Genomic DNA, 12,517 nt, shown 5'->3' on the forward strand with positions numbered 1-12,517 from the left:
TGATAGCCTCAAATAAAACATGTATTCCATTTATTAGGCATGCCAATGGTCAGATATATGACCATTGGCATGAAAAATAGTTTTTATTTTTTAAAATAAAACTTTTTTTGTCTGATCTCGACTGTTTAAGCATAGGGCAGTGGCGCAGAAATGGGATTATGCTGAAAAAAAAAAAAAAAAGTGGAAAAATAAATTTTGAGAGAAATCTGCATTTTGCCATTATAGTCAATGGCATGCAGAATGAAAACAATACCAGGAAATGATGGTTGCTAAGGGGAAAGGCTTAGTGTAAGTGTAATAACTCAGGAGTAAGGCAGTGGTGTATGCAGATGTGGGGATTCATACTGAATCACAAATTTCTTCAAAGTGTCAGACTGCACGTAATCGTGTAGGTGCTCTAACACCACCGTGTAGACAGGAGGAGCAACTAATATGAAAAGGGTGTGTGTCATGCTTGCTGTTAGCACATTGGAGCTCAGTGACCCCTGTTTGCCGTTAGCTAAGCACAGCTAAGGAAGGGGGTGTGTCTGAGGCTATATTTTGTTATTCCATGAAATGCAGAGCATGCTCACATCCAAAGAGGGCCAGTTCTGCTTAAAAGTATTTACTTTAGCTAAATGGGTCTAAACAAAAAAAAAAAAAAAACACGGGATAGCAGAATTGTTTACATTTGAGCACTGGGAATGTGTGGCGTGCATCAGGGCTTAAACAGGGAGGAAATGGAAAGGGGAAACAGCAGAAGGAAGGCAATGAAAGAGAACTATCATAGCCGGCAGGTGAAATGTATCAGAATCAGCCAATTACACAAGCAGCAGCCAAGCACACTACTATAAACTATGCAAACACCTTTCAGTCTGGTTTTTCCCACAAACTGTACACTGCTGGTGTACACATTCAATTCTAAACTGATAAGACTAACAAAACATGTTAGGAGCTGCTGTTGCTTTGATTTATCAGTATGTGCTAGAGACTGAGGGTGGTGAGGAGGATAATGCTGACAACCAATTCAGACCGAAGAGGAGAAGAAGACTGTTCAGACCCAGGGTAACCTACCAGGGGCTACATGATCGGGAGATAGTATAGTGCTACAGGGTGGACAGGACATACATCAGCAATTTGTTGAGCTGTGCCGGCCTCTCCTCAGACACAGAGACAACAGAGAGGAACCCATCCCAGTGGATACCAAGGTATGTGTAGCCTTAAGAACACTAGCTACAGGTACTTTCCAAAGACCAACTGAAAATAACAATGGGTTCTCACAGGCATCTGCATCCGGGATACTCCACTTGTTCCTGAATGCCATGTGACTGCATGCCGCTGTGCACATTTACTTCCCCAGCACCCATAAGGAGAGGACCAGCAATATGCATCTTTTAAACTGTGTCGCAGAAAACCCAGAGGTACTGAGTGCCATAGACTGCACGCACATCGACATCAAAGCAACACCAGGTGACCAGGGTAGGGTCTACATAAATCGCAAGGGGTTTCATTCCATCAACTGCCAGGTTGTGTGTGATGTCCAGGCCATTATCATGAATGTGTGTGCTGGCAGCCCTGGAAGCTATCACAACTGCCACATCTGACATTCATCACAGCTGTACCGAGCATTTGCAGTGGAGACATCCCCTATGGCCATCTAGTGGGGGATGCTGGCTACCCACTGAAGTCATGGATGATGACACCCATCAGAAATGCACACACACCCACACAAGAATGCCATAATGAGGTTTATACAAAAACCAGGATCATTATAGAGCATGTGTTTGGGATGCTCAAGTCACGGTTCCGCTGCCTTGACATATCCATTGGAGCCTTGCAGTACTTTCCAGCCACATGTGCACACATGTTTATAGTATGTGCCATGCTAAACAATTTGATCCTGCATAAACAGCTGCAGCAGGAACAAAACAGGGAAGGGCCACACAGCCCCCCACCATTGCCAAGGTCTCCACAAGCACAGATGGACTCAGAGGAGGAACATCCTGAGCCTGCCCTTGTAGACAAATGGAGGTGTGCCCATTATGCCCTGTCCTTGGCAAAGAGGCAATGCATAGCACATACACTGACACTGTAGGACCCAAGGGACTGATCTCTCTGACTCGCACACACAGTAAAATGTATGCCAAACAACACAACACCTATACCCATCAATGTATAGGCAGTGTACTGTGTGCACCTGACATAGTAATCCCTCAGGCACCATCCTCACAACACCCTCAGGCACAAAGAAAGTCAGTCTACTTAACAAAATTAATTAATGGAGTGGAATGTTCTGATAGCATATCTATGGTATTGATTCAAGCATGCAAGGGAATGAGGTGGCTTACTGAGATAGCAGCAGACAACTGACAGCTCTGTGGGACAGCAGGAAGTGTATTCCCAGTACTGGCCTACCCACACTATGCAGTACCACCCTAGCTGACAAATACCACTACAGTATATGTGGAGAGCCAAATAACTGGGAGGGGGGGTCATAGGTTGCATACATGGATGTCAAAGTTGGGGTCCCAAACCCACCCACAGCCTCACCCAGCAGATCAGACATAGAAAACCATACAGAAATGCCTGGCAAAGGCCCCTGCATGGTAACAGCCATGAAATCCCCACCTACAGACTTTTGCACAGTGATATCACAGCAGGTCTGGCAGTGGCAGTATGGCTTTAAAAGGTAAGAAGTCTGAAACTACAAATGTCTATGCCAGAACAATCTGACCTGTGGTTGATACTATGCCTGTAGTCTGAAAGATAGGGCACACAGCTATGCTAAAAGGGACCAAAATTTTAAGCAAATAACAGCACAGTCTCTTCAAATGTGTATTGTGTACAGATGTGTCACCCCCATAGCCCCATAGAAATGCAGTAACATGTCCCTAGCCTTAAGCAGCATCCAGCCATCAACTAGAGTGATGGCTCAACACAAACAGAAAGCAGTTGTCAGTAACACCCACAGTAAAATTATTGGTGCAATCCCAGGGTTGTCCACTGCTGGCAGCCTGGGAACATATGATCATCAGAATGCACTGCCTTGCTACAGATGGCCTGCATTTATCACACCTGGACTATAGCCTGTGGTAAATACCCATGCCTCACCCCCAGTGCCCTGTTAGGGAGTGTCATATGGTCCATAACACCAATGTAACACAGTCTACAAAAGGCAAAGAAAGGCCATGCTGCTAACTGTTAGGAGAAAACCTGCCAATGTCAGAGATCCAGAAATATGGCCAAATCCATGAATAATGGAGTCAAAAAGGTCCAAAGTGAAGGACACCTTTGAAATACTTCTCTAATAATGTAATAAAGTTGATGGAATGATTGTAGTAGCATGGAATGTCTGATAGGTATGAAGTCAGAAACTGCAATGTCAAATGTCAGTAATATCTGACTTCAACCCTGAGTGACTTGCAAAACACTTTTCCTTGAAAACCACACTTGTTTGTGTAACCAACAAGATATATGAGTCATGAATGTGGACATTCTGTGATACTCTGTACAGTCGACAGGCATGGCTAGGAGTCTAAACATAGGAATACACTCATTGCTGGCAGTCCTAACCCAGGAAGATGGTAACATGTCTGCACCCACCGAACCCTGGCCCACAGCCATTGGGAGTAACACACCCTTCCCTGATCACTCATCCTATGCAACATCCTGACTCCAAAATGTGGCCAGCCAAGCAAAATGAGGGGGGCCATAAATATATATCAGATGAATTCACACCTCCATGCTGGTCAAACAGTCTGACACACACAAGACCCTCTAAGTGCAGTCAACCATTGAGCTAACCCCTATGTAAAGCACCCATTGCTATAGGCAAACATATCTGACCTATGACCCCCCCATATCATATCCCCTACAAATCTATCTGGAGTCTGCCTGTCAGCTTGATCCTGTCTGACTTGTATTACCCAAATGTGGACTGGAAATCAGATCAGGCCAGAATGGAAATGCACAGATATTCCACCATTGTAATATATCATCAAGGTGCTGGACTGTTTCCACAGCTCCAGCAGTCAATTGCTCATAGGCACACCTCTCAACAGGCTGGATTGTGCCAGAATGTGCAGCATTTGGCCCATAATTTTGGTGTGTGTATCATCCATGCTGTATTCCTCTGGTAATCTGAGGAGGTATGTCACGAGGTGCTGAAACAATACATGACAGTGTCAAACAGCATATATGTCAGACATCTGCTAAAACAAGCCCTGTAACCCTAGCAACCCATACATTACTGAGAGAAATAGTCACAACCACTGTATGGCCCATTGTTCCCCCAATTTGATAGGCTATCTACAGATATCTTGCACTAACAGGTTGTGAGGTATGGCTGTAGAACAAAACAAACCAGACTGGAGTACAACAATCCCTGGAATGGAGTCCCACATGTACTGTAGAAGGTCACTCTGGGCATGCTCATACACTTAGATAAATGTCTGTAGAATCTAGGAATGAACAGGCCTCCTCCTCACAGTGCACTTCCCATTGCTCTACTTTAGCCGTCCTGAAGATGTCTGTCACCATAGAAGTACCTTTCATAAGGCTTCAGCCCTATAATCTCTGTGGCATGTGTAATAACTGTGTAACACAATAGTACAGATAGTTAGGTAGGAGTTCTAATCTCAGTCATGGCAAATGTCAAAGTGTGTGTGTGCTTACAAGTTAAAGATTTTAAGTCCATTCAAACCCAATACATTTCCCCTTTCCCTACTTTAGGATTCCTGCAAATATCAGTCACCTTAGAAGTCCCTTTCATCGGGCCTCAGCCCATAAGCTATGTGGTGCATGGGATAACTGCATAACACTAGAGTAAAAATAACTAGTTAGGTAGGAGTTCTAATCTCAGCCCTGGCAAATATCAAACTGTGTGTGTGAGCTTGTGTGTTTACAAGTTTAAGCTTTTGGGTCCATTCAAACCCGGTGCACTTCATCTTTCCCACTTTAGCAGTCCTGCAAATATCAGTCACCTTAGAAGTCCATTTCATCAAACCTCAGCCCCTTAAGCTCTGTGGTGTGTGCAAGAACTGCGTAACACTATAGTGCAAATGACTAGTTAGGTAGGAGTTCTAATCCCAGTCCTGGCAAATGTCAAACTGTGTGTGTTTTGCAAGTTAAAGCTTTTGGGTCCATTCAAACCCAGTACACTTCCCCTTTCCCACTTTAGCAGTCCTGCAGATATCAGTCAGCTTAGAAGTCCCTTTCATCAGAACTCAGCCTCATAAGCTCTGTGGCACATGCAATGATTGTATAACACTACGGTATAAATAACTAGTTAGGTAGGGGTTCTACTCTCACATCTGGCAAGTTTGTGTGTGGAAGTGTGTCTGTTTGTAGGACAAAGTATTTTGATAAGTTTAACACCCACTGCCCTACTTTATCAGTCCTGCTGATGTCATTTCCCATATCAGCACCTTTGGCCAGCTCTTATCCCAGTAAGCTCTGTAGCATGTGTGATAACTGTGTAATCACTATGGTACAAAAAACTAGTTAGGTAGGGGTTCTACTCTCACATCTGATGTGTGTGTGTGTGTGTGTGTGTGTGTGTGTGTGTGTGTGTGTGTGTGTGTGTGTGTGTGTGTGTGTGTATGTGTGTGTATGGAAGTGTGTCTGTTTGTAAAACAAAGAATTTTGATATGTTTAACACCCACTGCCATACTTTATGAGTCCTGCTGATGTTATTCCCCTTATAGGTTCATAAGTGTGTAGTTGGCTAATGACCCAGGGGCCTTTACAAGCCTAGCCTATAGAAGGGCCCTGCCATTGTGCCACCCAATGTTACTTCCCAATGCCTGTATCAAGTAAAGCCACTGCAGTGATCCTTGGGGTGAACTTTTACCCATCTACTCATCAAGATTTCTCTGAAACAGGGTCAGCTAGGTGCTCTGCATGACATGTATGGGAAGTGTATTCCAGGGATCTGCTCCACCAGCATGTTGTAGCAATTGTGGTAATGAGGTAGAAGTCTCTGCAGTGTGTGGTGTGGAGGGATTGGGATGTCTTTATATGTAGCATTTCTAAAACAGTTGGTTCAGACATGGCCTTATAAGTCAAGCACAGATACCCTCTAACTAGGTGATATGACACATAGAATAGCTGAAGTCTTCTGAGTCTGTGTAGGATGTGTGTTTAATGAATAGGAACATCTTTATGAGGTGCTTCTGTGGCCTATTCAGCTGTTGCAGGTGTCTACTGAGGTACATGGCAAATGGGCCAGAATACTTGATGAGTGGTCTAATGAGGGAACAGTAGACAGAGACCATTACCTCTGTCTTCCTGGATGCAAAACCCTTGGTAATCCAATGTGCCACATAGAAGACTTTCTGATCACAGTGGCAACATGGTGGTTGAAGGAGAAGATGCTATCAACCTGTGTCCCCAGATCTCTTATAATGCCTACAGTATTCATTGGGCTCCCATCAATGTGGTACTTACTGGGAACTGACTCAGTGTTTTATCAAAGAGGATGATGATGCATTTTGTAGTGTTAAGCTTCTGGCCATGGTTTTCACACCACTCATTGGTCTTAGTGAGGCCTTTCTGTAGGGTGTCTGCATCACTTGTGGAGTTAATGATAGCTCCCAGCTTGCAGTCCTCTGTGAACTTGGTCATCCAGAGTTCCTCTGTGTTGGGCTGGACTCCTGATAACTAGATGCTGGACAGGACACTACCCACTACTGATCCCTGTGGGACTCCACTTGTGACTGCTTGCCAGTCTAACTTGGATTTTACCACTGTCACACTGTGTGCTCTGTGAACCAATTTGCAACCCACCCACTGATATAGGGGTTGATGCCTAGTTTGGTGGGTTTATCAACAATTCCTGACTGAGGAATGGTATCAAAAGCCTTGGCCAGATCAAGGTAGGCTGTATGCAGTGCCTTACTATCATACATAGCCCTGGTGACTCACTCAAAGAAGTCAACCAGGTTGAGCAGGCATGATTTGCCATTCACAAAGCCAAACTGTGTGGGGTCCAGAGTTAGGAGATCACCTGTATCTTGTCAATCAGGCCCCTGATGATGCAGTCCATACCTGTACATTGTAGACTCATTAGGCTAATGGGCTAATAATCCACATGGTCTGTAGATGCCACCCCTTTATGGAGAGGGATGACTGTAGCAGTGTGCTATTTTGGAGGGAAAAAGCCTGAGGTTTGGCTGTGACTGAACAGGGCACACAGATGTGGTGCCAGATCTCTTTCTACATCATGTAGAACACAGCCATGGATTGGTTTGTGTCCCATGGAAGCTGTATTCTTGCCTGAGGACAATGCAGGTCTAACCTGGCCTGCAGTAATGCTGGGTGCCTGGCATTCATCTGCCATTGTGATTGTTCCTTTGGGGGCAGAGAGAGGTAAAGCTGGCACTGAATGTGTTGGCAAGACTGTTGCCAGTATCTGTTGTCTCTGGATAGGAGTTAGCATTGTGCAGTAATTTGCAGCACCTGTGGGTATTATTGTGGAAGTTGTTGATATAAGTATCAAAGGCTATTGTGATTGTTGTCAGTGTCTGCTGCAATTCTGCCTTCCCAAGTTGTGGTTGATGCTAATAAGGGGGTTCCCCATTCTTGGGACACCACCTTTTTCTGAAACAGTGTCCTCTGTCTGTTGTACACTTTAGGAATGGCAGGAGACCATCACATTGGCCTCCAGTGTTTGGAGGAGAGCATCTTGGTTCTGTTGCCTATGGCTAGTACCATGCATTCATTTACATGTTTGTACAATACATATGTGTATGATTTGACAGTTGTGCAGCTATTTTCCATTGGCATGGGTGCAGTGAATTCATCCACTCCTGTTTTTATGAGTCCAAAGTCAGGTTTGGAGAGGTTTTTCAAGGTGGTAACCTTTGTGGGGGGGGATGTGGGTGAGATGTTGAGTTCCATGTTGATTACACTATGTTTGGATCTGACCAGGTAGGTTCTGACAACTGTAGTTGAGCAACAGTCCCATATGTAAGTAATCAACACTGGTCAATATTGTTGTATCCTCTACTGGAGGTCAGTATGCGCTAGTCCAGGGTATTTGAACTGATGAATTCCCGGAAGCATTGGGCCAAGTTTTGGTGCTTGACAAGTTTTCCCACTTGATGGAGGGGTAGTATAAGTCTCCTACTATCTCAGTGTTGGGTTGGACGTTCATAGATATCTGAGTGTTGAGGAATGTGGATTGACAGTCTAGGGACATAGATGGGAACCCCATAGCAGGTTATGACCTGGATTGCAGTATTACCCAAAGTCAATTGTACCTGAAGTATCTCAGATGCATTATGCTGGGATACTAGTCTGGAGGTGTGCATATCCATTATGAATATGGAGACACCAGCACCTGTGGAGGTGTGGTCCATGTTTTGGGGTTGACAGCTGCAGAATGCATCATAGCCTGTTAATGCAGGGCTGCTATCTGCTGCTGTGAACCAGGTCTCCGTTACAGCATAGATGTCAATGTCCTCCACTTTGAGGAGTGCTTTGAGTGGCTGCATCTTGACAGTTAGATGTCTACTGTTGAGCAGCATGACCCTCAGATTGCATACACGTCTAGCTGTTATGGTGGTAATTTGATTTTGAGCACTGCCTAATAAGGCACTATAGGGGTGGTAAGACACTTAGCCAGTACCTGGAAACCCAGGGGTGACAGATGCAGGCCACCTCTAGCAAGGCATTGAGGTTTGTCAGTCATGTTATCCCAAGCAGAGAGATACTGGATCCCCTGAGAATAACATAACATGTAAGCCAATGTTGCAGTCAATCATTTGTTGATAGTACTGCAGCATCATTCTGGGTGATGGTAGTATACTGCTCTAGGCTACTGTCACACCTGCCTGGACCACATAATCTGAGAGTTCAGCCATGTCTCTTTTCATGTAGTCCAGGGAGGTGTATCCAAGGTCATTCACACCCACATGGATGATGAAATAGTGATACTTGTAGTTGTTGTGGAGGGCCCTGACTGGGTGTGTCATGTGTTGGATGCTGGCATGTGGTAGAAAGCTGGCTGTTACCTCCTCCATAATCAACCTAGTGAGTGGGACATCTGTGTGCCTCAGTATTGAGTCACCTATGATTTGCCTTAGGGGCTTAGGTTAAGGGGCACATTGTGTAGGTGACATGTGTCCTTTGGCATGTGCTGTGTCATGGTGTCTGAGTGGGTGTCTGTCTTGCTGGTCTGTGCTGTTTGGATAAATGTCTATTGAGTTCTTCTGTGAAGGTAGGTGTGTGTTTTTTCAGTGTATGTCAGGGCTGTCATAGTGGGTGTTGTGGCAAGCTACATGTTTCACATGTTGGGGTGCAGGTATTGACCTTATCCTCTTGACCAGCTAGTGCAGTATTCACTGGTGAGTGCATATTTCCACATTTGGTGATATAGGGGTAAATCTCACAGGTCTGAGTGTTTGGAGTTTAGAGGAGAGGGATGTCTATGTACATGAGGCAATTGCAAAAGTGCCTCAGAATGAACAAGTGCACCAGGTTAATGGGTGAAAGCACAGAAAACTGCACTTCAATCATGCCAGGAGGAGTGGTCATAATTACTAAGTACCAGGGCTAATTCTGTGAGGAATGAGTACTACTAATGGCTCCCAGGTGTGCTGTATTTATTGATACAATAAACTGTTGAAGTGCAAATCTAGCATGCTAGTTGAAGTGCAAGACAGAAAGAACTAACAAGATGTAAGGACTTTCTGCCACCTGTAATACTTTACCTCAGCTGTGAAGTAATCAGCACCTTTGTCCAGTTGCTAGTCCAGTAAGCTCTGTAGCACATGCAGTAACTGTGTAACACTATAGTACAAATAACTAGATAGACAGAAGTTCTGTTCTCAATATTGGCAAGTGTGTGTGTGTGTGTGTGTGTGTGTGTGTGTGTGTGTGTGTGTGTGTGTGTGTGTGTGTGTGTGTGTTTAAATCCTATACTGTGTGGGTTATAACATTTTGAGTTGAGTACCACCCTTTAAACTTCCCGTCATCCCAATGTAGTAGTCCTGTTGATGTCATTTACTTTAGAAGTACCGCTGGATTAGGTGAAATTGTATAAGCTTCATGGTGCATCTGATAACTGCGTAACACTCTAGTAGAAATAACTAGATAGGCAGGAGTACTAATCCAAGTACAGGCAACTATGTGTTTGTGTGTGTGTGTGTGTGTGAGTGTGTGTGTGTGTGTGTGTGTGTGTGTGTGTGTGTGTGTGTGTGTGTGTGTGTGTGTGTGTGTGTGTGTGTGTGTGTGTGTGTGAATCATATACTGTGTGGATTATACCATTTTGAGTTGTGTACCACCCTTTAGACTTACCCTCACCCCAAATTAGTAGTCCTGTTGATGTCATTCACCTTAAAAGCAATTTTGGACTAAGGGAAATTATATAAGCTCTGTGGCACATCTGACAACTGCATGACACTATAGTAGAAATAACTCATTAGGCAGGAGTTCTAATCCCAATACCAGCAACTGTTTGTGCGAGTCATATACTGTGTGGGTTATACCATTTTGAGTTATGTACCACCCTTTGGCATTCCCCTCACCCCAATTTTGTAGTCATGTTGATGCCATTCACCTTAGAAGTACCTTTGGAATAGATGAAATTGTTTTAGCTCTGTAGCACATCTGATTACTGTGAGCGCTATAGTACAAATAACTAGATAGGCAGGAGTTCTAATCCCAGTACTGGCAACTGTTTGTTTGTGAATCATATACTGAGTGGGTTATATCATTTTGAGTTGTGTATCACCCTTTACACTTCCCCTCACCCTAATTTAGTAGTACTGTTGATGTCATTCACCTTAGAAGTACCTTTGGACTAGGTAAAATTGTATAAGCTCTGTGGTGCATCTGGTAACTGCATACCACTATAATAGATATAGCTAGATAGGTAGGCATTCTAATCTCGATACTGGTGTGTGTGTTTGTGTGTGTGTGTGTGTGTGTGTGTGTGTGTGTGTGTGTGTGTGTGTGTGTGTGTGTGTGTGTGTGTGTGTGTGTGTGTGTGTGTGCATGTGTGTGCGTGTGTGTGTGCGTGTGTGTGCGTGTGTGCGCATGTGTGTGTGTGCGTGTTTGTGTGTGTGTGTGTTTTTTTTTGTGTACCATATCCATTGGGGTGGGTTTGGCAACATCTTTGCACCCAGTACATATCCAAATGTCCACTGTACAGAGCCCACTGTTGTCAACCACTATAGTGGTAGCTGTGGACACTCTGCAGCCCTACAAGCTGTGTACCATGTGAAATAACTATGTAATAGTACAGACACAAAAACAAGCTAGGCAGGTCTTCTAATCCTTTGATACCATTCCCCACTCAGGAATCATAGTCAAACACACTCATCTAGGCATCAACCCCTATGTCACTTGGTGAGTTGCAAACTGGCTTATCCATGGGACCTACAGTGTGAAGGTAGCAGACTCCATGTCAGACTGCCAACCAGTCATGTGTGGATTACCACAAGTTCTGGATATGGGTCCCCTCATGTTTGTCATGAATCCCTCTGATATTCAGAGCAACACAAAGGGACTATGACTGACAATGTTTGCAGACAATTGCAAGGTGGTAACTCTGTGTACATCCACATATCATGTTGACATCCTGCATAAAGGCCCCACTGAGACATCTGTTGTCAGAACACTGGCCTTAGGCTGAATGGAAAGAAATGTGTCACAATCCTGTGTGGAATGAATGTGGTTTCCATCAATTAACACATTGCTGGTAGTCCAAGTGACACAGAAGTCCTTACAAGAGACCTGGGAACATAGGATGACAGTGACCTCTCTTATGACTACCAAATTGCTACTGCGAACAGAAATAATTCTATGTGGCACATCTCATAACTACGGGTGTGTCATCCAGTAAGGAAGAATTCAGTGTCTTCCTTTACTCTCTCCTCATTAGGCCAACCAGCAGGTACAATGGCCTATTTGCCATGTAACTCACTAGACACCTGCAACAACTGTGCAGGCTGCAAGTGTACATCAAAAATAGGACCCTAGCCCTTAAACAACTGTCCTTTGTGGACAGAGGGCAATACCTCCAAGTATTCTCGGCCACAGCTTGGCTACTCACAGGCAGTCTCAGCTAGACTGACAATGCCATGTCTGACACATACCTGAGATCATATGAGGATTAAAAAATAATAAAAAGACGGCCGAGAACACCCAAAATTTTTAATAAAACATTAAACAGTAAGTGCTTTCATCACCTGTAGTGACTTCTTCAGACTGAATAATGATACACAGCACTACCAATTTAAAGTGCATTCTAACAAGCTACTAATTGAATAATTAGACAATTAAATAATCAATGCATCATACATTATTTAAATGATGATTCAAGCCCTTTCTTTTTAAGTAAGCGATAAACTCATCTCTATTATTTAAGCCGGGTTGAAAACAGGCATTAAGCCTCACTTGCCACATATATTCTCTCCAGCTTAATTCACTCTCTGCATCAAACCTATTTCTTATAAATTTCTTCCAGCGCAATAAATTTAAACTTAACATTACATTTACTGGAAGCATAATGCTTCGCTAACGTATTCTTTAA

The sequence above is a fragment of the Protopterus annectens genome, chromosome 5.part0, assembly GCF_019279795.1.
Source record: "Protopterus annectens isolate FY-2018-M chromosome 5.part0, PAN1.0, whole genome shotgun sequence".
NCBI classification, from domain to species: Eukaryota; Metazoa; Chordata; order Ceratodontiformes; family Protopteridae; genus Protopterus; species Protopterus annectens.